The sequence below is a fragment of the Ambystoma mexicanum genome, chromosome 8 (assembly GCF_040938575.1).
Source record: "Ambystoma mexicanum isolate Mex_15411 chromosome 8, UKY_AmexF1_1, whole genome shotgun sequence".
Taxonomy (NCBI): Eukaryota; Metazoa; Chordata; class Amphibia; order Caudata; family Ambystomatidae; genus Ambystoma; species Ambystoma mexicanum.
In genome coordinates this window covers 1,159,491,173-1,159,518,355 of record NC_090929.1, presented here as the reverse complement: position 1 = coordinate 1,159,518,355, position 27,183 = coordinate 1,159,491,173, and the positions used below count along the sequence as shown (strand labels likewise).

At 48.3% G+C, this 27,183-nt stretch overlaps 1 protein-coding gene across 1 annotated transcript in view; it reads right to left on the bottom strand.

Annotated features, from left to right (window-relative positions):
- Positions 1–22,714, bottom strand: part of DNTTIP2 (deoxynucleotidyltransferase terminal interacting protein 2) — a 308,996-nt gene extending 286,282 nt beyond the window's left edge. Inside the window, exon 1 of the mRNA XM_069611233.1 lies at positions 22,587–22,714. The gene's annotated coding sequence lies outside the window, so the exon portion shown is untranslated. The remainder of the gene's footprint in view (positions 1–22,586) is intronic.
- Between the last annotated feature and the right edge of the window lie 4,469 nt (positions 22,715–27,183).

The following is a 27,183-nucleotide window of genomic DNA, read 5'->3' as shown; positions in this document are numbered from 1 at the left end:
AAGAAGGGTTGCAGCTCTCGCGAGTGCTTGTGCACCCTCTGCTGTCAACAGGGTCCAGCAGCTCCCCAGGACGAAGGGGGAAGGGAAGATAGTAGCTCATCGTCCTGCCATCGACCAAGCACCCTCCCAGGGTTCTCCCCCATCAGTGATACTCCCAGGTGCGGCTTTGCCGGTCCTGAACTTTCATCTTCCCACCAGCATTCGGCCACAAGTTGTCCTGCTGTCTACAGACTAGGTAGAGGTGGCCCTTGGTACCCCCAGGTGCGCCTTTACCGGCCCTGAACACCGAACTGTCCTCAAGAGGTGTCAAAGGAAGTCAGACTGGTACCCCGAAGATCTGAATTGGCCCAGCCAAAATATCGTGTGAAGCAGCGTTATGGTGGTTGTGGTGAGGGGTACCAGCTAGGAGTGATGGTGTTGTGTCAGTGGTGCAAGAACCACTCACCCAGGTTAATAAAGGGTGTGCGTGCGGGTGGAGGTTCCAACGTTTTACCTGTTTGCTCACCAGCCCGGACAGGCACACTGGGGCAAGCTGGGTCCCTAAGTGGGTGAAGGCTAGTGGGATCTACTGTTCTAGTGTTAGTGTGTGTATTATGCTGTGGTTTTGTATTTGTTTTGTTGTTATGAAAAAGGAGGAGTGTTGCATGTCACCCCTCCTGGGGAGCATGGTAGCTCCCAGGAACTGCATCATGGTCGCATGACAATCTGCCCTTGTTTTCTGCAATTAAGCATGAATTGTTGCAGGCATAACTTGGGCATTTGTCCATTACTATGCCAACATACATCGCCCTTGCTCATTCCTCTTAGCCCCTTTCTTTTCCCACTAGTAAGGTGCAGAATGAGACATGTCTTCTTTTTGGCATAAAAAGGCCACAGATTTATTTTCACACATAACAGAAAACACAACAAACAATTGTGAAAAATAGTTCCGAAGGTGCGGCGACTGCTCCATGTCCAAAATCTGCTTGCCCCTTTTCCCAACAAAGTCCACAGTCGGCACAACTCCCCCAATCCTTCGTGCCTGAGATCAGCCTGCCACTGCAGGTGTTCCTGGGCTGAGCGAGCGCTGTTTCTTCGGGGGAAGCTGAGCCCTCATTGCTACCACCAGGCACCCCCACCGCTTAGACTCCCAAGAGGCGCTGGTCAGAGAAGAGCGAAGACCCTTCCGGCTTTCCAATGGCTCATTCGGAGTCTGTCTCTTGTCACTGGTCGCCAAAACACTGCCACAACGAAGGAGGGTGTTACACTTCGGGCTTCCCCACGGGCCTCCTTGCAGAATACGACTTCTTTACAAGCTCCTCTGTGGACCAGATACAGGTTGCCATGGTGCCTGTACAAACTACGACGGACTCCGGGTCAGCTGACACGTCCTGTACGGGGAAGACGTACAGCAAGACATGCCCCCATATGGCTATAAAACCACCATCTTTCGAGGGGCTTGTTGCTGCTAATTAGCGTTACAAGCTACAAGCGGTTACGTCCGTTACTACTTCGTGTCTTCTCCACACGATTCCTCATCTGATTTCCTGGTTCTGACCCTTGCCTGACTACTGGACTGGCTTGCCTCCTCCTTTATTCCTGTCGTGCTCGTCTGGCTTTTGACTCAGAATGTTATTGGATCCGGCTCCCTGCTGTCTCTTGCAGTACTTCATTCCAGGTTGCCGCTTCTGGACACGGAACCGAAGCCTTCCTCGCAGAGGACTTGCTGGCAACCATCCAGAACTTTTCTACACCTACTCTGGATGCATGTGTGCTCAGGTACATACTTATAATTGGCAAATCCCGTCTCTACTACTATTTTCTCTCCACGACTGTTTGGATATTTGTCTTCTGTTGGATTCTGGGACATTGAGTGACTATCTTGTGAACTTGTCTTCAAGTGCATATAAAAGCTCTGCTGAAACTGCACCAACCCGGCACTAGTACGACCCTCGTGCCGTTCGGGGCTACTTCCCTATACTAACATTCCTGTTTGTTATTTTCTCCTTTCGTTGACTTCTGTTTCCTGGATTCCTTTCCTCAAAATATCCTTATTCAGGTTAGTTGTTACCAGTTCGATATATTAGTTGGGATTGATACTTTAAAAGGCTCTTTAGAATATTCCCACTCATTGTGTTATATTTTTTGTAGATCCAGCCCGGGGAAGCTCCACTCCAATACTTACCTAGGTAGTTTCCCATTGAATTCAACTGTTCTGATTACTTGCTTTAATTTCGACACTGTCTAATATCTTTGTATTCCTTTGCAGCATTGGTATTGGCGGTGTGTGTTCTCCCCGTTCTTTTATTCAATTGACACCTCTTTCTGTCCCAACTGAAACAGCAGAGAGGTACATTGTAGAAAAGAGCCCCTCTTTGAGGAAGCCTGAGTCTTGTACTCAGGTGAGCTGGGATGGAAGGCTGAATATCGATTCTTGTACCACCATCATCTCCAAGGCCACTCCTCCACATCTTCGGCCTATTTCGGAGTGGTGAGTAACAGTGGGTTACTGCCCACTGCGGCTCCCCCCTTTCCTCTTTCATAGTTGCAGGAGTTTAGTGCACTTTGTGCACAATTTTTTGTAAAACCACCATGCCCCATGCTGGCCAGTGCACTCCCTCTTTTGCATATTCAACCGGGGACTTCACCTTTGATCAGGTTGTGCCTGGTCTGGGGAACACTTCTGCCCCTTCCACATTTCTTTCTTGCCTTGGCCTGATCTCAGACCACCGGCTCCTGGTTTACCTCAGCTGTGAGTTCAACTCGCACGCCATACTTCGACCACTGCAAGTTCCTCTCCCTATTTTATTAGGCTAAAGCTCCCCAACCAACTTATCCTTGCGCTGCCTGCCCTTGCAGGAGTTACCATGTTGGGAGAGCGCAGTTCATGATGGGTGAAGTTTGAGTTTTATTCCTCTGCTAGAATTTCCCAAACGAACTTTGCCTTCCTTCCCCCTTGTATCAGTCCTATCCATTTCTTATCAGGCCAATCTTGCCTCCCTCAATAATGCTTGGGCTGTCGGCCCTTGCCGTAGATCTTGTGCTGGCGGAGAGCCGTTTCCGACGGGGGAAGCTGACCTTCTAATTCCTTTAGTAAAGCCTCCTCGCCGTTGGATTTGCAAAGGGAGGCTCCCCACTTCCATTTTACTTGTCATGTAGGCCCAATCTCCCCCACCCTAATCCTCTGCGGATTGCCTGCCGTTGCAGGAGTTTTGCCGGGCTGGAGGAGTGCCGCTCCTGACCGGGAGGAGCTGGGCCATTCTCTTCTTAAATAGACCTCCTTCCCCACCTCTATTCCCTCAGTAGGCCAAAGCTCCCCCGCCATAGTCCCAGCGGACTGCCTACCCGCAGACGATCCCAGGCGAGGGGGAGTACCGTTCAAGTCCTGGACAATCTGAGCTTGTCCTTGTTTCCTTTAGGCCACCCTCGGCCATCATTCTGGCATTTAAGTAGCGTCGTACTAACACCTATACTGCTACCTCTCCGATGCACCACCACCACTGTTATTTGTTTATCGACCCTGAAGCACCGTCGTAACTAAATGAATTCCATTGGTATACGCAGTAATGGGTTATTTATAATGTGCTTAATACCCAGAGGTTTCTATGAGCGGACCCGGGGCTTGAACCTGTGCTGCTCTGTGTCATCTTGCTCTCAAGGCGAGAACCTTGCTGCTGAGCCATCCTCCCAGGAAATATGCAAAATTATCAACCTCCCCTTCACCGCCTGAATGCAATCACTATTTGTGAGCTTGAACCACTATGTGAGTCTTCACAGTAAACCACTTGCTTGCCACGCAGGCCTTGATCCACCGGTCCCAGTATTGTGCACCCTTTTCCCTGTGGCAATTACCATATAAAAGACGACCTTCAAATGAGAGCATCACAATTCGAGACCCCTTTTAGATATCTACACTAACTTAATGTGCTCAAAATATTTGTGAAGTGTGCCCTAAAACCTAGGGCCCCTGATAACATGACTGTGTCCTACACTTGCAACACTCGCGAATTGGGTGGCCAAGAACGATAGATGAAAGGTGCCCAGCTAACACCCTGAACAGCATACTGGCGGCTGTGTGGCCTACCTATCGCAAATCCTTTCTATCACGCCACCTATGGCGCCCCATGGCTCTGCGGCGAAGCAATGGGAGGATCTTCCTTCATTCCAGATGGTAAGAGATTATGAGTATTGGTGCCCTAATTGTCCAAACACGAGTGAGGTATATGGGAGCGGAGCTTGTAGTGCACCCCGCTAATGCATCCTGCTAGTGGTGTGTCGAAAACTCGCACCCCGGGGGGAGTCGCGCATAAACAGTTGTGACTCCTGCCTTACCCAAGGGTTAAACTAGGAGGAAATATAAAGGCTCACCTGGCCTCAGTCTTGGATTTGCGATGGGGGTGGCTGAGGGCCGTGCGTGCCATCCGATCCAGTGTACGTGGGAAGAAAGTAACATCTTCCTCCATTAAGACTTGACTGTTCATTAATCCCCCTAGACTTAATTAGTGCTCACATAAGCAGCTCCCACCAACTACCTAGCTTGGTCATTCGACGACCACTGTGACCCAATTAAACCTTGAGCTACAACGCTGGACGTTCCACCTGCAATGAAGGCCCATAACCATGTCGAGCCCCCTTAACCGCGCTTGGACCTGCCATATTCCCCACCAGCCGACCATCCCCATGCCATGCATACTTTAAGCCCCGCTGTGGGTTCAAACAAGAGCTATTCTCTTCACCCATCCTTGGTTTACAACCCACTACGGCTAGCAACGGAAGCTGCACCATACGCCTGCAATAATGAATAGTTTGCAGTCCCCATGGGTACATCTACTAACCTGTACCTATTACACCAAACATGTCCGTTCATTTTACTTACCCTGGGCCTATCTCGTCCAGAGGGGACGATATGCAAGCCCTGTTAACTGCTTGTTCCCTTTGACATCTTTCGCTACTCATTCCTTTCCATGGCCTCTCGGACGCTGTTGCGCGCCACTGCGTGTATTAAGGACTATCCTAGCGAGCCTGCATCTAAACCCAATCCCGGGGCCATACTTTCTAACCCATCTACCAACTCCTGCCCCTATTTCCAATACTTTTGCCATGAACACACGGCAAACAACTAAGCAATAAACCGTACAAATCAACTTAGTTTACCAAAATTGTTTACCAAGTCCTGTTAACTGCTGTCTGCTTTGAGTGGTATCCCCTTGGCAAAGAGACCATATGGGGGTACCACACATGAATAATAATACTCCAAGGACAACTATTAGTTCCTGATAAGCCCATGCCACCGCTGACTGTAACCAAGACTCAATTATATTTACATCTACTAAATCCCAGTGGGTACAGCAACCCCCCAAAGGCACTCAAACTGTCAAGCATTAATCAGCAGACTTATCCTTTTACAAGCAACCCCACGGCACGGCGACCCACTAGGGAATACATTACCTGCATGCTATAATGCAGAGGCATATTGCTATACCCATGCCCCACGCGGTATGGCGACTGGTGGCTGTGCTAAGAAAGTTTTGCATTACCGGGCGCAAACTAAGAATGCACTAACCAGGTATTGCGTGCACAGCGAACCATCGACTTGACTTGTTTGCCCAAAGCATTTAACACACGGCTCAGCGGTCGCAACAGCTGGAAGCATACCTTATATAACTTGTAATATATTGGTTATAGACAACAACTTGGCGCCGCATTCGATGAAAGCATGTATTGCATTTTGAAAACCATGACCATCAGCTCCGCCACTCAATAGGGGAAAAAACACCAAGGCTCATTACACCGGACACGAGAGCCGGCAGTGCAGCAACCACCCAGAGCTTGCCGCTAACCTCACTAACCTTGCCTCAGCACACACGGCAACCGTGAAGATGAATTAAACAAATGCAAAACACTGCGACCACCCAGCGCTCTAAACTTACATACTGTGGTCTGCCCCTGCATTCCGAACTGCAAAAAAACAATGCGGATGAACCTTTCAACGAAATTCCACCATGCATGCTTTCCTATACGGCACAGCGCTAAATCGGCATTCGTGCAAGGCGCCCTGATCCCCAAACAGCAATCTACTTACCCATGTATGGTGTCCTCTGAGTGGACCGCCTCACGCTAGGGTGTCAGTCGCTCTTCATTCATGCAATGAGAGACAGACACGAGCTGGGGTGCAACACTTCTTTATTCAACGAGTGCCTGCATCGAACTGCCGCCTTCCTCCCTGAGTGGCTCCTCCCCTTCCTCCCACTCCTTGGGCCTCCCCATGTGATAGGGGTGTAGTGACAACACCACACACTCCCGTTACTAAACATAGAGTCCGGTCTTAGTTCGTTTCTTCAATGAGGCGGTGGGGCTTCCTTTTGGTTCTCTGGGGTCCACCGTCCACCCTTGCCGACTGACTCATCAATGTCCCTTGTGACATGTCACTTGCAGAGTCTTCTCGGTCTCCTTCATAGGTGGTGTCCCATTATGAGAGGGTATCATTTCCGCTTGTGTCAGCTGTGGGTGTTACTCCGGGCATCCGCCTGAAGTGGGATGAGTTCCTTGTCATAGACCTGCGGTCTCCTTCTGCATTGATGAGTGATCCCTTTTTTTCGACAATGATGAGGGATTCTTCACTGAATGGAGCCATGTTTTTGCGATGTTGTGGTTGCCGGACCACTACCAGGTCTCCTGGTGCTAGGTCATTTTCTTTGGCCCTATGGGTGGCGTCGGCCGCCCTTTTCATGTTCTCTTTCATGAGCGTGTCTTTTCTTCTCATGTTCGCATCATCCTCATATCGGTCTTCGTCAGCCGCTGCGTGTGGCAGCCGCGTTCTAATTGTTCGTCCGAACATCACTTCTGAGGGCGTTTTCCCAGTGGTGCTATGTGGTGTGGTTCGGTAGTCCCGCATGAGTTGGTATAGTAGTTTTTCAACAGGTTCTCCTGTGAGGCGTGCAATTTGGGTTGTGCGTTTAACGTTGCTCATAAATCTTTCTACTGTCCCATTTGCCTGTGGCCACAATGGTGTTATTTTTCGGTGTCAGAAACCCATGTATTCCGCAAATCTTTGGAAGTCTTGTCCAGTGAAAGGAGGTCCATTGTCGGACTTTACTACCTTGGGTATTCCGTACGTTGCAAACATCCGATCTAGCGCTGGAATGGTGTGATGCGCTGAGGTGGACGGGACTATCTGTAGATCGGGGTACCTTGAATATTCGTCAACTGCCACGAATATGTACTCTCCCCCTTCTATGGGCCCAAAATGGTCGATGGCTATTTCCTCCCATGTTCCTTCAGGCAGTGCTGCCATGCTCAATGGTTCCGGTGATGTGTGTGGTTTTATGATTGCACACGTGGAGCAGTGTTGGAGTAGTTCTTCCACTGAGGTGTCTAGTTGGGGGAACCATAGTTTTTGTCTTAACATTCTTTTTGTGGATACACTGCCCCGGTGTCCTTCATGGGCTAGTTCTAGAACTTTCCGTCGCAGGCTTCGTGGAATTACGAGCTTGGTGCCCTTTATCAGCAGCCCTTCTTCCGACTTTGCGAGTTCTTCTTTCACTGCCAGAAAGCATGTGATGTCTTGTTTCGTGTCATTGCTGACTGTTTCTTTGATTTGTTTTGCTTGTTTCCATCGCCCCGTTTCTAGGCATCTCAGTATGATTTGTATACCTTGGTCGGCATTGGATTCACAAATTATCTGGTCCATGTCCGGATGACATATCTTATGTACTGAGCAGCGATGGATGATTCTGGTCCACATTTTTCTTTTGGGTGGCGGGAGAGGAACTCGGCGGCGTGTGATGGTGACCTGATAGTCCTGTAGGCGAAGTGCCCATCTGGCTATTCTTGGTGGCATTTTCGCTTGTGGGTTGCCATAAATGAAGATGAGTGCTTGGTGATCCGTGGCTACCACGAAGGGTTTCCCGTAAAGAAACAGGTGGAAGTGTTCGCAGGCCCAGACTACTGCTAATCCTTCCTTCTCTGCCTGAGAGTAGGCCTGTTCCGTCTTGGAGAGACTTCGGCTGGCGTATGATACGATGTGCTTTTTGCGTCCTTCTCTGTCGCCTAATTGCGTGAGAATGGCACCCAGGCCTACTGGACTGGCGTCGACAATGAGTTCCGTGGTTTTATTAGGGTCAAAATATGCCATGTTCCGGCCGTCGGATATGCGGTCCTTGATGGTTTGGAACGCCTCTTGGCATTTGGACGACCAGACAAATTCGGTGTTAGTTTTAATGAGGGCTTTGAGGGGTTTGCTGACGGACGCAAAGTCTCGTATGTACCTTGTGCAGTAGCTTGCAAGTCCCAGGAAGGATCTGAGGTCTGATGTGGTGGTGGGTGGCTCGGCTTCTCGGAGTGCGCTAACTTTTTCTGGGTCAGGTGTCATTCCCTTTTCTGAAACTCACACTTGGTCTTCTTCTAGGGCAGGGGTACACATCTGATTTTGACAGAGGGCCGAAAGTACCTTACATGAGGGCTATAGTGGGCCGAAAAGTAAATGTGGGCGGGGCGGTAGGCGGGGCGTGGCAGGAGGCTTTTTCAACCCCCAATTTGTATTAAACACATGGAAAAAGAATATGTTTTTGAGGGCTAATGATTTTTATTTGCATTTCAAACTTACATTTTGTACTACACATTTTCCATTGTTATAATTTATTTCTATTTAGTTATTGTATCTCGTCTGTTTAATTAAATTATCTTAATTTTATTGACCCTAGATTGGACATTCCGTTATTTTGGACTGCTATAGTTTGCTGTTTGGATTGCCCAAGAGGAGTATGGCCTTCGTTGAGTCAGGTTTCCTCAAAAAGCAAAGGATGTACATCTCCTAACAGTATCTATAGTTATGGTGAAGACAGAGCTAAAGTGTAGATGCCACACATTTACAGGACTCCCAGAATCGGGAGACCACACAAGGACCAGTCGTTATTAAAAAGAGATAAACATCAAATTTAATAGGTTCAGAGTCTAAAAAGTGATTAAATAATGTGGTCCACAATACATACAATTCATAAACAGAGTAACAGAAAAACAAACAGGCGTTACGTGACAGGCTAAAATTTAGCTGATTTACAATGTATCAAACTGTAGACACATTCAGTGTCTGTAGGTACATTTTAACAAATAGTGTACCATACCCTACACTGGTTAGGTTTAGTTAAGACAAACAATTAGTAACTCTGGTGAGAAATACAGAGTATTAGCTCGACATGTTTCAGTTCCTACAATTATTATGGAACATTCATCAGGAGGTATATGATTAACCACGTAACCAGGACAACAGTCAGTAGACAACTAGTAACATTCGCTGAATTCGTAGCATCTATAAGATAAAAGACAAAACGCAAAACATAAACTTACAATTAGCAATTCATGTTGCAAGTTCAAAATTCATGAACTACGGAATCAAAAAAGAGGGGAATAGATACCTCCATTGATGCCGAGTGGGTGCTCTCTACTCGAGAAGTAGTAGGCGGTATGGGACCGAAAATCGTTCCTACCTAGAGTAAAAATACATACACATGAGCGCTAAAAAGTAGCTCATTAACAAAAGCAGGAAACGTGCTAAAGCTTAGCAGCTAATGACATAAGTGTAAAGTGTGAACCATCTAGAGATGGAAGTATAGACAGAGAGAGTCTAATGTGGTAAAATGAACAAACATGTCCACAGGGTGCCTCCTACGTAGCTCCGAGCTGTAGTGCATTGGGTAGCTCTAATCAAAGAAGATTCATCAAAGCGTGACACGGAGTCTCGTGCTACACCGTTAATAGGCCCTGAAGTAAGGGAATTGGGCGACTAGAGTGGCAGAAAATTAGTAAATGCCGCCATTAGAAACCAAGCAAGTCATATATCAACGGCGGTCCCCAAACAGGGAATCAGTGTGCATCAAGCCTTACCTACGAAATGTAAATAGCAGTGCCGGGCGAGAACGGATCTGGCAAACGGCTCCAGGAATAGACGCTGCAACCAGCGATAAGTGCTGCAAGGTTAGTACAGCGAGCACCGTGTTCTAGGGAGATAACAGGGTCATTAGGCTGGATGACCGGTGCTTGAACGGTAGTCATGGAGACACAGTGGTCCTACAACTATGTCTGGCCAGGAAGAGAGCAAGCAAACCAACGTAGTTCTGAACGGCCGCCATCTTGGAGTGGCAAGAGCCGGTCGCAGAGCGAAAACAGAACTCCTGAGTGCTAAAAAGATAGACATACGGGGAAGCTGTTGGGGATAGTACCAAAACTATAACAGTTCTTAAGGAACTACTCCAAGAGCAAGAGGACCGTATAGAGATAATAGAATAAATTATCTGTAAATATACTCATTAGGGAGAATACAGCTAGTATGTAGAGAGATAAGGGTAAACAATTATCCTTATAGGTGTATAGTGCATGGTAAACAGTGTAACAAATAATACAGCTACCAATATTAGTCCTGAGAACTCTGAGGTACCTCGTACACACAATACAGAGATAGCAGAAAAAAAGATCAAAGAAATGGTCAAAAAAACAGGCAATTAGATATTATACCATTCGACAGAGTCATTGAGACCCCTGATATCACTCTGCAAAGTATAAATCATCTTTTGTTCCATAGTAAACAGTTTTTTCTCACGGGTGGCATAATTAGAACCTTTGAGTGATAACAGTATTGTCCATTTAAAGTCTTCATAGTGATGTTTCAGAAGATTGAAATGCTTCACCATTGGGGCATTTTCAGTCCTGTTTTTAAGACAGCTCCGGTGTTCCATGATCCGAACTTTGGCCTTGCGAGTTGTTTTCCCCACATAATGCAGTCCGCATTTACAAGTGATCAGATATACCACAAATTCTGTGTTACAGTTAGTTAAATTTTTTTGTGTCCAGAGCTTTGAGAGTCCAACATCAATATTTTTAGTTACAGAGGTCAATTTGCAGACCCCGCATGAACCACAAGGGTAATGACCGGTGGGTTCAGGTAGACCCCATAGAGTGGTCAATCTGGGTTCCTGGATAGGGATGGATTTAAGTTTGCTATTACTAACTCTGTTGCCTATCGTTGTGCTTTTTTTATAAGCAAAAATTGGCATGTTCATAGTTGGGGAGGAGGATTGAAAGATTTTCCAATTCTTCTTAATGATGTTGGTAATATCAAAGCTCTGGTTAGAAAAGGTACTCACACAAACAATCCGGTCATCTTTAGGTTTGACTGGTTTAGGTTCTAATAATGCCTCTCGATTGTTATTGAAAGCCCTTTTGGCTGCTTTTTGCACCAGTTTCTTAGGGTACCCTCTCTGTCTCAGTTTTTTTGCAAGGGTGTCGGCCTCCGCCTCATAAGTTTCTTTAGTAGAGCTATTCCTTTTCAGGCGTAGAAACTGCCCAAAGGGGAGGTTGTCACGAAGATGTTTAATGTGGTGACTGGAGTACTCTAGAAGGGAGTTTTTATCGGTAGGTTTATGATAGGGCTTAATTTTCAGGACTCCATTCGAAGCAAAAATGGTTAGATCCAGAAAGTTAGTGAACTCGTTGCTAGACGTCATAGTAAACTGGAGGTGAGGGTTACGGTTATTAAGCCAGTTGAAAAAGTTGTTAGCTTCAGTCAAGGTGCCTCTCCATATGACCAGGATATCATCAATATACCGACTCCATTTCACAATGTTATTATTGTAGGGATTAAGATTACTATAGATGTTACTTTTCTCGAAAGTCTCTACATATAAATTCGCAACACTCGGGGCCATGGTAGCACCCATGGCAGTCCCTTCCGTTTGTTGAAAAATCCTACCGTTGAACTCAAAATAGTTGCGTTTCAACGCCAGTTCGACACACCACAAGATAAAGGACGTGGGAACCGGATCCTTGTCAGTACGGCCCAGAAGTATTTCTTCAATCGCCTCTAAAGATGCTTGCTGAGGAATATTGGTGTAAAGAGATATGATGTCAAAGCCGAGTAGCAACTGGGTATTGGGGTCGAAGGCCAGGTTTTCGTGACTGTTGATAACATCTCGAGAGTCTTTCAGGTAAGATGACATTTTTTGCACAAATCCCTTCAGATAGTGGTCTGCAAAAGTGGAAAGGGGTTCGAGAACCGAGTTAATCCCTGCCACAATGGGTCGTCCTGGAGGATTGACCAACGTTTTGTGTACCTTAGGTAAGATGTAAAACGTAGGGATGCTTGGTTTTTTGTTAATGAGGAAATCCGCCTCTTGCTTCGAGATCCATTCTCGGTCTTTAGCTTTGGACACTTTATCAGAAACAAGTCCTATGAGTTCTGGGGTTGGGTCCATAGTAAGGGGACGATAATAATGAATATCACTCAGTTGTCTTTCGCATTCCGTGATGTAATCAGTGCGATTAAGGACCACGATGCCTCCACCTTTATCCGCCTTCTTGATGACAATTTGAGAATTTTTAGACAAGGAGTCAAGTGCTTGGAGTTCTAGATTAGAAAGATTATGGAACAGTTTCGAAGGTTTACTTTCCAAGGCTTTTATTTCCGCAATCACTCTCTTTTCAAAAACCAGTGATTCAGGCGAGAAACTCTGTGAAGGAGGATAGAAGGTAGAGGGTTTGCGGAGTCCCGTACAATTCGTAGGTCCTTCAACGGTGCTCGCGGTGTCTGAGGCGAAGAATTCTTTCAGATGAATTTTCCTCATGAATTTTTTGAAATCAATTAGGAATTCAAAAGGGTCATGTGCTTTAGTCATCACGTAGCCCAGACCTTTGTTAAGCACTTGTTGTTCAGTATTCGTAAGGGTATAATCAGACAGATTGATCAAAAGCGATTCCCGCTTCTGGTTTGTTTTGGGTCGTCCCAGCTGCTTCTGTTTGGGGCCTGGTATAAAAAACGGCCCTGATTACCTCTTCTTCCTCCGTTGTTTTGTCGTCGAGATGGTTGACCTCTTCCTCTTCGGTTGGGAGTTCTATTTCCAGAGGACGTTCCTTCGCCTGCATCTTCAGGATCACTACTATCGTGACTGGTACTGTATGAGGTATTACGAAATCTGACTCGTCTATTGTGTCTAGTGGGACCATTGGTTTGTAAAGATTTGTTGATGTGGTCTTCTTTCACGTATGGAAAAGCCCTCTCATGGAAAACCAAGCATCCCTACGTTTTACATCTTACCTAAGGTACACAAAACGTTGGTCAATCCTCCAGGACGACCCATTGTGGCAGGGATTAACTCGGTTCTCGAACCCCTTTCCACTTTTGCAGACCACTATCTGAAGGGATTTGTGCAAAAAATGTCATCTTACCTGAAAGACTCTCGAGATGTTATCAACAGTCACGAAAACCTGGCCTTCGACCCCAATACCCAGTTGCTACTCGGCTTTGACATCATATCTCTTTACACCAATATTCCTCAGCAAACATCTTTAGAGGCGATTGAAGAAATACTTCTGGGCCGTACTGACAAGGATCCGGTTCCCACGTCCTTTATCTTGTGGTGTGTCGAACTGGCGTTGAAACGCAACTATTTTGAGTTCAACGGTAGGATTTTTCAACAAACGGAAGGGACTGCCATGGGTGCTACCATGGCCCCGAGTGTTGCGAATTTATATGTAGAGACTTTCGAGAAAAGTAACATCTATAGTAATCTTAATCCCTACAATAATAACATTGTGAAATGGAGTCGGTATATTGATGATATCCTGGTCATATGGAGAGGCACCTTGACTGAAGCTAACAACTTTTTCAACTGGCTTAATAACCGTAACCCTCACCTCCAGTTTACTATGACGTCTAGCAACGAGTTCACTAACTTTCTGGATCTAACCATTTTTGCTTCGAATGGAGTCCTGAAAATTAAGCCCTATCATAAACCTACCGATAAAAACTCCCTTCTAGAGTACTCCAGTCACCACATTAAACATCTTCGTGACAACCTCCCCTTTGGGCAGTTTCTACGCCTGAAAAGGAATAGCTCTACTAAAGAAACTTATGAGGCGGAGGCCGACACCCTTGCAAAAAAACTGAGACAGAGAGGGTACCCTAAGAAACTGGTGCAAAAAGCAGCCAAAAGGGCTTTCAATAACAATCGAGAGGCATTATTAGAACCTAAACCAGTCAAACCTAAAGATGACCGGATTGTTTGTGTGAGTACCTTTTCTAACCAGAGCTTTGATATTACCAACATCATTAAGAAGAATTGGAAAATCTTTCAATCCTCCTCCCCAACTATGAACATGCCAATTTTTGCTTATAAAAAAAGCACAACGATAGGCAACAGAGTTAGTAATAGCAAACTTAAATCCATCCCTATCCAGGAACCCAGATTGACCACTCTATGGGGTCTACCTGAACCCACCGGTCATTACCCTTGTGGTTCATGCGGGGTCTGCAAATTGACCTCTGTAACTAAAAATATTGATGTTGGACTCTCAAAGCTCTGGACACAAAAAAATTTAACTAACTGTAACACAGAATTTGTGGTATATCTGATCACTTGTAAATGCGGACTGCATTATGTGGGGAAAACAACTCGCAAGGCCAAAGTTCGGATCATGGAACACCGGAGCTGTCTTAAAAACAGGACTGAAAATGCCCCAATGGTGAAGCATTTCAATCTTCTGAAACATCACTATGAAGACTTTAAATGGACAATACTGTTATCACTCAAAGGTTCTAATTATGCCACCCGTGAGAAAAAACTGTTTACTATGGAACAAAAGATGATTTATACTTTGCAGAGTGATATCAGGGGTCTCAATGACTCTGTCGAATGGTATAATATCTAATTGCCTGTTTTTTTGACCATTTCTTTGATCTTTTTTTCTGCTATCTCTGTATTGTGTGTACGAGGTACCTCAGAGTTCTCAGGACTAATATTGGTAGCTGTATTATTTGTTACACTGTTTACCATGCACTATACACCTATAAGGATAATTGTTTACCCTTATCTCTCTACATACTAGCTGTATTCTCCCTAATGAGTATATTTACAGATAATTTATTCTATTATCTCTATACGGTCCTCTTGCTCTTGGAGTAGTTCCTTAAGAACTGTTATAGTTTTGGTACTATCCCCAACAGCTTCCCCGTATGTCTATCTTTTTAGCACTCAGGAGTTCTGTTTTCGCTCTGCGACCGGCTCTTGCCACTCCAAGATGGCGGCCGTTCAGAACTACGTTGGTTTGCTTGCTCTCTTCCTGGCCAGACATAGTTGTAGGACCACTGTGTCTCCATGACTACCGTTCAAGCACCGGTCATCCAGCCTAATGACCCTGTTATCTCCCTAGAACACGGTGCTCGCTGTACTAACCTTGCAGCACTTATCGCTGGTTGCAGCGTCTATTCCTGGAGCCGTTTGCCAGATCCGTTCTCGCCCGGCACTGCTATTTACATTTCGTAGGTAAGGCTTGATGCACACTGATTCCCTGTTTGGGGACCGCCGTTGATATATGACTTGCTTGGTTTCTAATGGCGGCATTTACTAATTTTCTGCCACTCTAGTCGCCCAATTCCCTTACTTCAGGGCCTATTAACGGTGTAGCACGAGACTCCGTGTCACGCTTTGATGAATCTTCTTTGATTAGAGCTACCCAATGCACTACAGCTCGGAGCTACGTAGGAGGCACCCTGTGGACATGTTTGTTCATTTTACCACATTAGACTCTCTCTGTCTATACTTCCATCTCTAGATGGTTCACACTTTACACTTATGTCATTAGCTGCTAAGCTTTAGCACGTTTCCTGCTTTTGTTAATGAGCTACTTTTTAGCGCTCATGTGTATGTATTTTTACTCTAGGTAGGAACGATTTTCGGTCCCATACCGCCTACTACTTCTCGAGTAGAGAGCACCCACTCGGCATCAATGGAGGTATCTATTCCCCTCTTTTTTGATTCCGTAGTTCATGAATTTTGAACTTGCAACATGAATTGCTAATTGTAAGTTTATGTTTTGCGTTTTGTCTTTTATCTTATAGATGCTACGAATTCCGCGAATGTTACTAGTTGTCTACTGACTGTTGTCCTGGTTACGTGGTTAATCATATACCTCCTGATGAATGTTCCATAATAATTGTAGGAACTGAAACATGTCGAGCTAATACTCTGTATTTCTCACCAGAGTTACTAATTGTTTGTCTTAACTAAACCTAACCAGTGTAGGGTATGGTACACTATTTGTTAAAATGTACCTACAGACACTGAATGTGTCTACAGTTTGATACATTGTAAATCAGCTAAATTTTAGCCTGTCACGTAACGCCTGTTTGTTTTTCTGTTACTCTGTTTATGAATTGTATGTATTGTGGACCACATTATTTAATCACTTTTTAGACTCTGAACCTATTAAATTTGATGTTTATCTCTTTTTAATAACGACTGGTCCTTGTGTGGTCTCCCGATTCTGGGAGTCCTGTAAATGTGTGGCATCTACACTTTAGCTCTGTCTTCACCATAACTATAGATCTTTGTCCCCCCGGACACAGACAGAGTATACGTTGCTAACTTATGTCAGTCAACTGTATACCGGGCTTCCTCCATATTTAAGTTGTTCATCTCCTAACAGTGCCTGTTTTAGCTTTATTATTGGGTTCACTCTTGGAGTGTAACACTATGCCCCATGGCTCCCACCCCCAACCAAACACTATGCCCCATGGCCCCCTCACCCCCAACCAAACACTATGCCCCATGGCCCCCTCACCCCCAACCAAACACTATGCCCCATGGCTCCCACCCCCAACCAAACACTATGGCCCATGTCCGTCACCCCAAACCAAACACTATGACCCATGTCCCCCTCACCCCCAACCAAACACTATGACCCATGTCCCCCTCACCCCCAACCAAACACTATGCCCCAGGGCCGCCTTACCCCCAACCAAACACTATGCCCCATGGCTCCCACCCCCAACCAAACACTATGCCCCATGTCCCTCATCCCCAACCAAACACGATGCCCCAAGGCCCCCTCAAACCCAACCGAATACTATGCCCCATGGCCCCCTCACCCCCAACCAAACACTATGCCCCAGGGCCCCCTCACCCCCAACCAAACACTATGCCCCATGGCTCCCACCCCCAACCAAACACTATGCCCATGGCTCCCACCCCCAACCAAACACTACGCCCCATGTCCCTCACCCCCAACCAAACACTATGACCCATGTCCCCCTAACCCCCAACCAAACACTATGCCCCATGTCCCCCTCACCCCCAACCAAACACTATGCCCCAGAGCCCCCTCACCCCCAACCAAACACTATGCCCCATGGCACCCTCACCCCCAACCAAACACTATGCCCCATGTGTGTGGAGGAGTGCCAGCGTAGGGACAAATGCCCTGCAAGACACTGGGCTTGACAAAGGTGTGCTGGCTGCCGGCTACAGGAAGGGATGAAGAAGGGTTGCAGCTCTGGCGAGTGCTTGTGCACCCTCTGCTGTCAACAGGGTCCAGCAGCTCCCATGGACGAAGGGGGAAGGGAAGATAGTAGCTCATCATCCTGCCATCGACCAAGCACCCTCCCAGGGTTCTCCCCCATCAGTGATAGACTAGGCTGTGGTGGCCCCTGGTACTCCCAGGTGCGGCTTTCCCAGTCCTGAACTTTCATCTTCCCACCAGCATTCGGCCACAAGTTGTCCTGCTGTCTACAGACTAGGTAGAGGTGGCCCTTGGTACCCCCAGGTGCGCCTTTACCGACCCTGAACATCGAACTGTCCTCAAGAGGTGTCAAAGGAAGTCAGACTGGTACCCCGCAGACCCGAATTGGCCCAGCCAAAATATTGTGTGAAGTAGCGTTATGGTGGTTGTGGTGAGAGGTACCAGCTAGGAGTGATGGTGTTGTGTCAGTGGTGCAAGAACCACTCACCCAGGTTAATAAAGGGTGTGCTTGCGGGTGGAGGTTCTAACGTTTTACCTGTTTGCTCACCAGCCCGGACTGTCACACTGGAGCAAGCTGGGTCCCTAAGTGGGTGAAGGCTAGTGGGATCTACTGTTCTAGTGTTAGTGTGTGTATTCTGCTATGGTTTTGTATTTGTTTTGTTGTTATGAAAAAGGAGGAGTGTTGCATGTCACCTCTCCTGGGGAGCATGGTAGCTCCCAGGAACTGCATCATGGACACATGGTAGCAACCATGTGACCTGGTTAATGAAAGAGACAAACCGATTCCGGCTCGTCAGTCGATCAGAAGCTGACTCTGGTGTCGTACTTCCAGGCTCCATGCTGGTGCTACACCGCGTGCAGGAGGCCCAAGGACGGGGCCCTGCACGAGGACGGTGCCCCCGTTAGGCAACAAGGTCCCCCTTGACTGCATGGGCCATGTGATCATGGCTGAAGGTGCAGCCCCAGCCTGGGTGCCTCCAGAGCCGGGGCTGCAGTGAGCTGGGTGCCCCCAGCCCACGTGGTTGACTCCAGCGATCCAGAGCTCACAGGGTGATCTCTGTGATCCAGCAGCTGCATGAACACAGCCCCAAATGGTACTAGTTGGGTGATCCCGACATTTGCGTGGCCCGCTCCGGTGATCCGGGAGCAGGCCACAACATTTAGCAGACCCCGTGGCACACCGCCACTTAGCCCATTCCAACCGTCCTTTCTGATGCCAGGCTAGAATGCCAACTACGAAAGACAAACCAGCATTCCAGCTGACACGCATGACAATCTACCCTTGTTTTCTGCAATTAAGCATGAATTGTTGCAGGCATGACCTGGGCATTTGTCCATTACTATGCCAACATACATCGCCCTTGCTCATTCCTCTTAGCCCCTTTCTTTTCCCACTAGTAAGGTGCATAATGAGACATGTCTTCTTTTTGGCATAAAAAGGCAGCAGATTTATTTTCACACATAACAGAAAACACAACAAACAATTGTGAAAAATAGTTCAGAAGGTGCGGCGACTGCTCCATGTCCAAAATCTGCTTGCCCCTTTTCCCAACAAAGCCCACAGTCGGCACAACTCCCCCAATCCTTTGTGCCTGAGACCAGCCTGCCCCTGCAGGTGTTCCTAGGCTGAGCGAGCGCTGTTTCTTCGGGAGAAGCTGAGCCCTCATTGCTACCACCAGGCACCCCCACCGCTTAGGCTCCCAAGAGGCGCTGGTCCGAGAAGAGCGAAGACCCTTCCGGCTTTGCAATGGCTCATTCGGAGTCTGTCTCTTGTCACTGGTCGCCAAAACACTGCCACAACAAAGGTGGGTTACCGCCCACCGCGGCTCCCCCCTTTCCTCTTTCATAGTTGCAGGAGTTTAGTTCACTTTGTGCACAGTTTTTTGTAAAACCTCCATGCTTCATGCTGGCCAGTGCACTCTCTCTTTTGCATATTCAACCAGGGACTTCACCTTTGATCAGGTTGTGCCTGGTCTGGGGAACACTTCTGCCCTTCCACATTTCTTTCTTGCCTTGGCCTGATCTCAGACCACCGGCTCCTGGTTTACCCCAGCTGTGAGTTCAACTCGTACGCCGTACTTCGACCACTGCAAGTTCCTCTCCCTATTTTATTAGGCTAAAGCTCCCCAACCAACCTATCCTTGCTCTGCCTGCCCTTGCAGGAGTTACCATGTTGGGAGAGCGCAGTTCATGATGGGTGAAGTTTGAGTTTTATTCCTCTGCTAGAATTTCCCAAACCAACTTTGCCTTCCTCCCCCCTTGTATCAGTCCTATCCATTTCTTATCAAGCCAATCTTGCCCCCTCAATAATGCTTGGGCTGACGGCCCTTGCCGTAGATCTTGTGCTGGCGGAGCGCCGTTTCCGACGGGGGAAGCTGACTTTCTAATTCCTTTAGTAAAGCCTCCCCCGCCGTTGGATTTGCAAAGGGAGGCTCCCCACTTCCATTTTACTTGTCATGTAGGCCCAATCTCCCCCACCCTAATCCTCTGCGGATTGCCTGCCGTTGCAGGAGTTTTGCCGGGCTGGAGGAGTGCCGCTCCTGACCGGGAGGAGCTGGGCCATTCTCTTCTTAAATAGACCTCCTTCCCCTCCTCTATTCCATCAGTAGGCCAAAGCTCCCCCGCCATAGTCCCAGTGGACTGCCTACAGACGATCCCCGGCGGGGGGGGGGAGTGGCGTTCAAGACCTGGACAATCTGAGCTTGTCCTTGTTTCCTTTAGGCCACCCTCGGCCATCATTCTGGCATTTAAGTAGCGTCGTACTAACACCTATACTGGTACCTATCCGATGCACCACCACCACTGTTATTTGTTTATCGACCCTGAAGCACCGTCGTAACTAAATTAATTCCATTGGCATACGCAGTAATGGGTTATTTATAACGTGTTTAATACCCAGAAGTTTCTACGAGCAGACCCGGGGCTTGAACCTGTGCTGCTCTGTGTCATCTTGCTCTCAAGGCGAGAACCTTGCTGCTGAGCCATCCTCCCAGGAAATATGCAGTCTTCACAGTAAACCACTTGCTTGCCACGCAGGCCTTAATCCACCTGTCCCAGTATTGTGCACCCTTTTCCCCGTGGCAATTACCATATAAAAGACGACCTTTAAATGAGAGCATCACAATTCGAGACCCCTTTTAGATATCTGCACTAACTTAATGTGCTCAAATTATTTGTGAAGTGTGCCCTAAAACCTAGGGCCCCTGATAACATGACTGTGTCCTACACTTGCAACACTCGCGAATTGGGTGGCCAAGAACGATAGATGAAAGGTGCCCAGCTAACACCCTGACCAGCATACTGCGGCTGTGTGGCGTACCTATCGGAAATCATTTCTATCACGCCACCTATGGCGCCCCATGGCTCTGCTGCGAAGCAATGGGAGGATCTACCTCCATTCCAGATGGTAAGAGATTACGAGTATTGGTGCCCTAATTGTCCAAAAACGAGTGAGGTATATGTTAGCGGAGCTAGTAATGCACCCCGCTAATGCATCCTGCTAGTGGTGTGTCAAAAACTCGCACCCCGGGGGGAGTCGCGCATAAACAGTTGTGTCTCCTGCCTTACCCAAGGGTTAAACTAGGAGGAAACATAAAGGCTCACCTGGCCTCAGTCTGGGATTTGCGATGGGGTTGGCTGAGGGCCGTGCGTGCCATTCGATCCAGTCTACGTGGGAAGAAAGTAACATCTTCCTCCATTAAGACTTGACTGTTCATTAATCCCCCTAGACTTAATCAGTGTTCACATAAGCAGCTCCCCCCCACTACCTAGCTCGGTCATTCGACGACCACTGTGACCCAATTAAACCTTGAGCTACAACGCTGGACGTTCCACCTGCAATGAAGGCCCATAACCATGTCGAGTCCCGTTAACCGCGCTTGGACCCACCATATTCCCCACCAGCCGACCATCCCCATGCCATGCATACTTTAAGACCCGCTGTGGGTTCAAACCTGAGCTATTCTCTTCACCCATCCTTGGTTTACAACCCACTACGGCTAGCAACGGAAGCTGCACCATACGCCTGCAATAATGAATAGTTTGCAGTCCCCATGGGTACATCTACTAACCTGTACCTATTACACCAAACATGTCCGTTCATTTTACTTACCCTGGGCCTATCTCGTCCAGAGGGGACGATATGCAAGCCCTGTTAACTGCTTGTTCCCTTTGACATCTTTCGCTACTCATTCCTTTCCATGGCCTCTCGGACGGTGTTGCGCGCCACTGAGTGTATTAAGGACTATCCTAGCGAGCCTGCATCTAAACCCAATCCCGGGGCCATACTTTCTAACCCATCTACCAACTCCTGCCCCTATTTCCAATACATTTGCCATGAACACACGGCAAACAACTGAGCAATAAACCGTACAAATCAACTTAGTTTACCAAAATTGTTTACCAAGTCCTGTTAACTGCTGTCTGCTTTGAGTGGTACCCCCTTGGCAAAGAGACCATATGGGGGTACCACACATGAATAATAATACTCCAAGGGCAACTATTAGTTCCTGATAAGTAAGCCCAAGCCACTGCTGACTGTAACCAAGACCCAATTATATTTACATCTACTAAATCCCAGTGGGTACAGCAACCCTCCAAAGGCACTCAAACTGTCGAGCATTAATCAGCAGACTTATCCTTTTACAAGCAACCGCACGGCACGGCGACCCACCAGGGAATACATTACCTGCATGCTATAATGCAGATGCATATTGCTATACTCATGCCCCACGCGGTATGGCGACTGGTGGCTGTGCTAAGAAAGTTTTGCATTACCGGGCGCAAACTAAGAATGCACTAACCAGGTATTGCGTGCACAGCGAGCGATCGACTTGACTTGTTTGCCCAAAGCATTTAACCCACGGCTCGGCGGTCGCATCAGCTGGAAGCATACCTTATATAACTTGTAATATATTGGTTATAGCTAACAACTTGGGGCTGCATTCGATGAAAGCATGTATTGCATTTTGAAAACCATGACCACCAGCTCCGCCACTCAATAGGGGAAAAAACACCAAGGCTCATTACACCGGACACGAGAGCCGGCGGTGCAGCAACCACCCAGGGCTTGCCGCTAACCTCACTAACCTTGCCTCAGCACACACGGCAACCGTGAAGATGAATTGCACAAATGCAAAACACTGCGACCACCCAGCGCTCTTCACTTACATACTGTGGTCTGCCCCTGCATTCCGAACTGCAAAAAAACAACGCGGATGAAACTTTCAACGAAATTTCACCATGCATGCTTTCCTATACGGCACAGCGCTAAATCGGCATTCGTGCAAGGCGCCCTGATCCCCAAACAGCAATCTACTTACCCATGTATGGTGCCCTCTTAGTGGACCGCCTCACGCTAGGGTGTCAGTCGCTCTTCATTCATGCAATGAGAGACGGGCACGAGCTGGGGTGCAACACTTCTTTATTCAACGAGTGCCTGCATCGAACTGCCACCTTCCTCCCTGAGCGGCTCCTCCCCTTCCTCCCACTCCTTGGGCCTCCCCATGTGATAGGGGTGTAGTGGCAACACCACACCCTCCCGTTACTAAACATAGAGTCCGGTCTTAGTTCATTTCTTCATTGAGGCGGTGGGGCTTTCTTTTGGTTCTCTGGGGTCGACCGTCCACCCTTGCGGACTGACTCATCAATGTCCCTTGTGACATGTCACTTGCAGAGTCTTCTTGGTCTCCTTCATAGGTGGTGTCCCATTGTGAGAGGGTATCATTTCCGCTTGTGTCAGCTGTGGGTGTTACTCCGGGCATCCGCCTGAAGTGGGATGAGTTCCTTGTCATAGACCTGCGGTCTCCTTCTGCAGTGATGAGTGATCCCTTTTTTTTGACAATGATGAGGGGTTCTTCACTGAATGGAGCCATGTTTTTGCAATGTTGTGGTTGCCGGAACCACTACCAGGTCTCCTGGTGCTAGGTTGTTTTTTTTGGCCCTACGGGTGGCGTCGGCTGCCCTTTTCATGTTCTCTTTCATAAGCGTGTCTTCTCTTCTCATGTCCGCATCATACTCATATCGGTCTTTGTCAGCCACTACGTGTGGCAGCCGCGTTCTAATTGTTCATCCGAACATCACTTCTGAGGGCGTTTTCCCAGTGATGCTATGCGGTGTGTTTCGGTAGTCCCGCATGAGTTGGTATAGTAGTTTTTCAACAGGTTCTCCTGTGAGGCGTGCTATTTGGGTTGTGCGTTTAACGTTGCTCATAAATCTTTCTACTGTCCCATTTGCCTGTGGCCACAATGGTGTTATTTTTCGGTGGCGGAAACCCATGTATTCCGAAAATCTTTGGAAGTCTTGTCCAGTGAAAGGAGGTCCATTGTCAGACTTTACTACCTTGGGTATTCCGTACGGTGCAAACATCCGATCTAGCGCTGGAATGGTGTGATGCGCTGAGGTGGACGGGACTATCTGTAGATCGGGGTACCTTGAATATTCATCAACTGCCACCAATATGTACTCAACCCCTTCCATGGGCCCAAAATGGTCGATGGCTATTTCTTCCCATGTTCCTTCAGGCAGTGCTGCCATGCTCAATGGTTCCGGTGATGTGTGTGGTTTTATGATTGCACACGTGGGGCAGTGTTGGAGTAGTTCTTCCACTGAGGTGTCTAGTTGGGGGAACCATAGTTTTTGTCTTAACATTCTTTTCGTGGACACACTGCCCCGGTGTCCTTCGTGGGCTAGTTCTAGGGCTTTCCGTCGCAGGCTTCGTGGAATTTACGAGCTTGGTGCCCTTTATCAGCAGCCCTTCTTCCGACTTTGCGAGTTCTTCTTTCACTGCCAGAAAGCATGTGATGTCTTGTTTCGTGTCATTGCTGACTGTTTCTTTGATTTGTTTTGCTTGTTTCCATCGCCCCGTTTCTAGGCATCTCAGTATGATTTGTATACCTTGGTCGGCATTGGATTCACAAATTATCTGGTCCATGTCCGGATGACATATCTTATGTACTGAGCAGCGATGGATGATTCTGGTCCACATTTTTCTTTTGGGTGGCGGGAGAGGAACTCGGCGGCGTTTTGCTCTTTCCCCAGCCTGTGTGTGATGGTGACCTGATAGTCCTGTAGGCGAAGTGCCCATCTGGCTATTCTTGGTGGCATTTTCGCTTGTGGGTTGCCATAAATGAAGATGAGTGCTTGGTGATCCGTGGCTACCACGAAGGGTTTCCCGTAAAGAAACAGGTGGAAGTGTTCGCAGGCCCAGACTACTGCTAATCCTTCCTTCTCTGCCTGGGAGTAGGCCTGTTCCGTCTTGGAGAGACTTCGGCTGGCGTATGATACGATGTGCTTTTCGCGTCCTTCTCTGTCGCCTAATTGCGTGAGAATGGCACCCAGGCCTACTGGACTGGCGTCGACAATGAGTTCCGTGGTTTTATTAGGGTCAAAATATGCCATGTTCCGGCCGTCGGATATGCGGTCCTTGATGGTTTGGAACGCCTCTTGGCATTTGGACGACCAGACAAATTCGGTGTTAGTTTTAATGAGGGCTTTGAGGGGTTTGCTGACGGACGCAAAGTCTCGTATGTACCTTGTGCAGTAGCTTGCAAGTCCCAGGAAGGATCTGAGGTCTGATGTGGTGGTGGGTGGCTCGGCTTCTCGGAGTGCGATAACTTTTTCTGGGTCAGGTGTCATTCCCTTTTCTGAAAATACGTGACCAAAGAATCGAAGCGTCCTTTTGCGAAACTCACACTTCTCCTTATTTAAGGTGAGTTGGGCTTCTTCTAGGGCAGGGGTGCACAACTGATTTTGACAGAGGGCCAAAAGTACCTTACATGAGGGCTATAGTGGGCCGAAAAGTAAATGTGGGCGGGTCGGTGAGCGGGACGTGGCAGGAGGCTTTTTCGATCCCCAATTTGTATTAAACACATGGAAAAAGAATATGTTTTTGAGGGCTAACGATTTTTATTTGCATTTCAAACTTACATTTTGTACTACACATTTTCCATTGTTTATTTCTATTTAGTTATTGTATCTCGTCTGTTTAATTAAATTATATACATTTTATTGACCATAGATTGGACATTCCGTTATTTTGGACTGCTATAGTTTGATGTTTGGGTTGCCCAAGAGGAGTATGGCCTTCGTTGAGTCAGGTTTCCTCAAAAAGCAAAGGATGTACATCTCCTAACTGTGCCTGTTTTAGCTTTATTATTGGGTTCACTCTTGGAGTGCAACACTATGCCCCATGGCTCCCACCCCCAACCAAACACTATGCCCCATGGCCCCCTCACCCCCAACCAAACACTATGCCCCATGGCCCCCTCACCCCCAACCAAACACTATGCCCCATGGCTCCCACACCCAACCAAACACTATGCCCCTTGTCCCTCACCCCCAACCAAACACTATGACCCATGTCCCCCTCACCCCCAACCAAACACTATGCCCCAGAGCCTCTTTACCCCCAACCAAACACTATGCCCCATGGCTCCCACCCCCAACCAAACACTATGCCCCATGTCCCTCACCCCCACCCAAACACTACGCCCCATGTCCCCCTCACCCCCAACCAAACACTATGCCCCATGTCCCCCTTAACCCCAACCAAACACTAAGCCCCAGGGCCCTCTTACCCCAACCAAACACTATGCCCCATGGCTCCCACCCCCAACCAAACACTATGCCCTATGTCCCTCCCCCCCAACCAAACACGATGCCCCATGGCCCCCTCACGCCCAACCGAATACTATGCCCCATGGCCCCCTCAACCCCAACCAAAGACTATGCCCCATGTCCCCCTCACCCCCAACCAAACACTATGCCCCAGGGCCCCCTCACCCCAACCAAACACTATGCCCCATGGCTCCCACCCCCAACCAAACACTATGCCCCATGTCCCTCACCCCCAACCAACCACTATGACTCATGTCCCCCTCACCCCCAACCAAACACTATGCCCCATGTCCCCCTCACCCCCAACCAAACACTATGCCCCAGGGCCCCCTTACACCCTACCAAACACTATGCCCCATGGCTCCCACCCCCAACCAAACACTATGCCCCATGTCCCTCACCCCCAACCAAACACTATGCCCCATGTCCCCCTCACCCCCACCCTAACACAATGCCCCATGTCCCCCTCACCCCCAAGCAAACACTATGCCCCAGTGCCCCCTTACCCCAACCAAACACTATGCCCCATGGCTCCCACTCCCGACCAAACACTATGCCCCATGTCCCTCACCCCCAACCAAACACTATGACCCATGTCCCCCTCACCCCCAACCAAACACTATGCCCCATGTCCCCCTCACCCCAACCAAACACTATGCCCCATGTCCCCCTCACCCCCAACCAAACACTATGCCCCAGGGCCCCCTCACCCCCAACCAAACACTATGCCCCATGTCCCCCTCACCCCAACCAAACACTATGCCCCGTGTCCCCCTCACCCCCAACCAAACACTATGCCCCAGGGCCCCCTTGCCCCCAATCAAACACTATGCCCCATGGCTTCCACCCCAACCAAACACTATGCCCCATGTCCCTCACCCCCAACCAAACACTATGCCCCATGTCCCCCTCACCCCCAACCAAACACTATGCCCCAGGGCCCCCTCACCCCCAACCAAACACTATGCCCCATGTCCCCCTCACACCCAACCAAACACTATGCCCCAGGGCCCTCTTACCCCCAACCAAACACTATGCCCCATGGCTCCCACCCCCAACCAAACACTATGCCCCATGTCCTTCACCCCCACCCAAACACTATGCCCCATGTCCTCCTCATCCCCAACCAAACACTATGCCCCATGTCCCCCTTAACCCCAACCAAACACTAAGCCCCAGGGCCCTCTTACCCCCAACCAAACACTATGCCCCAGGACCCCCTTACCCCCAACCAAACACTATGCCCCATGGCTCCCACCCCCAACCAAACACTATGCCCCATGTCCCGCACCCCCACCCAAA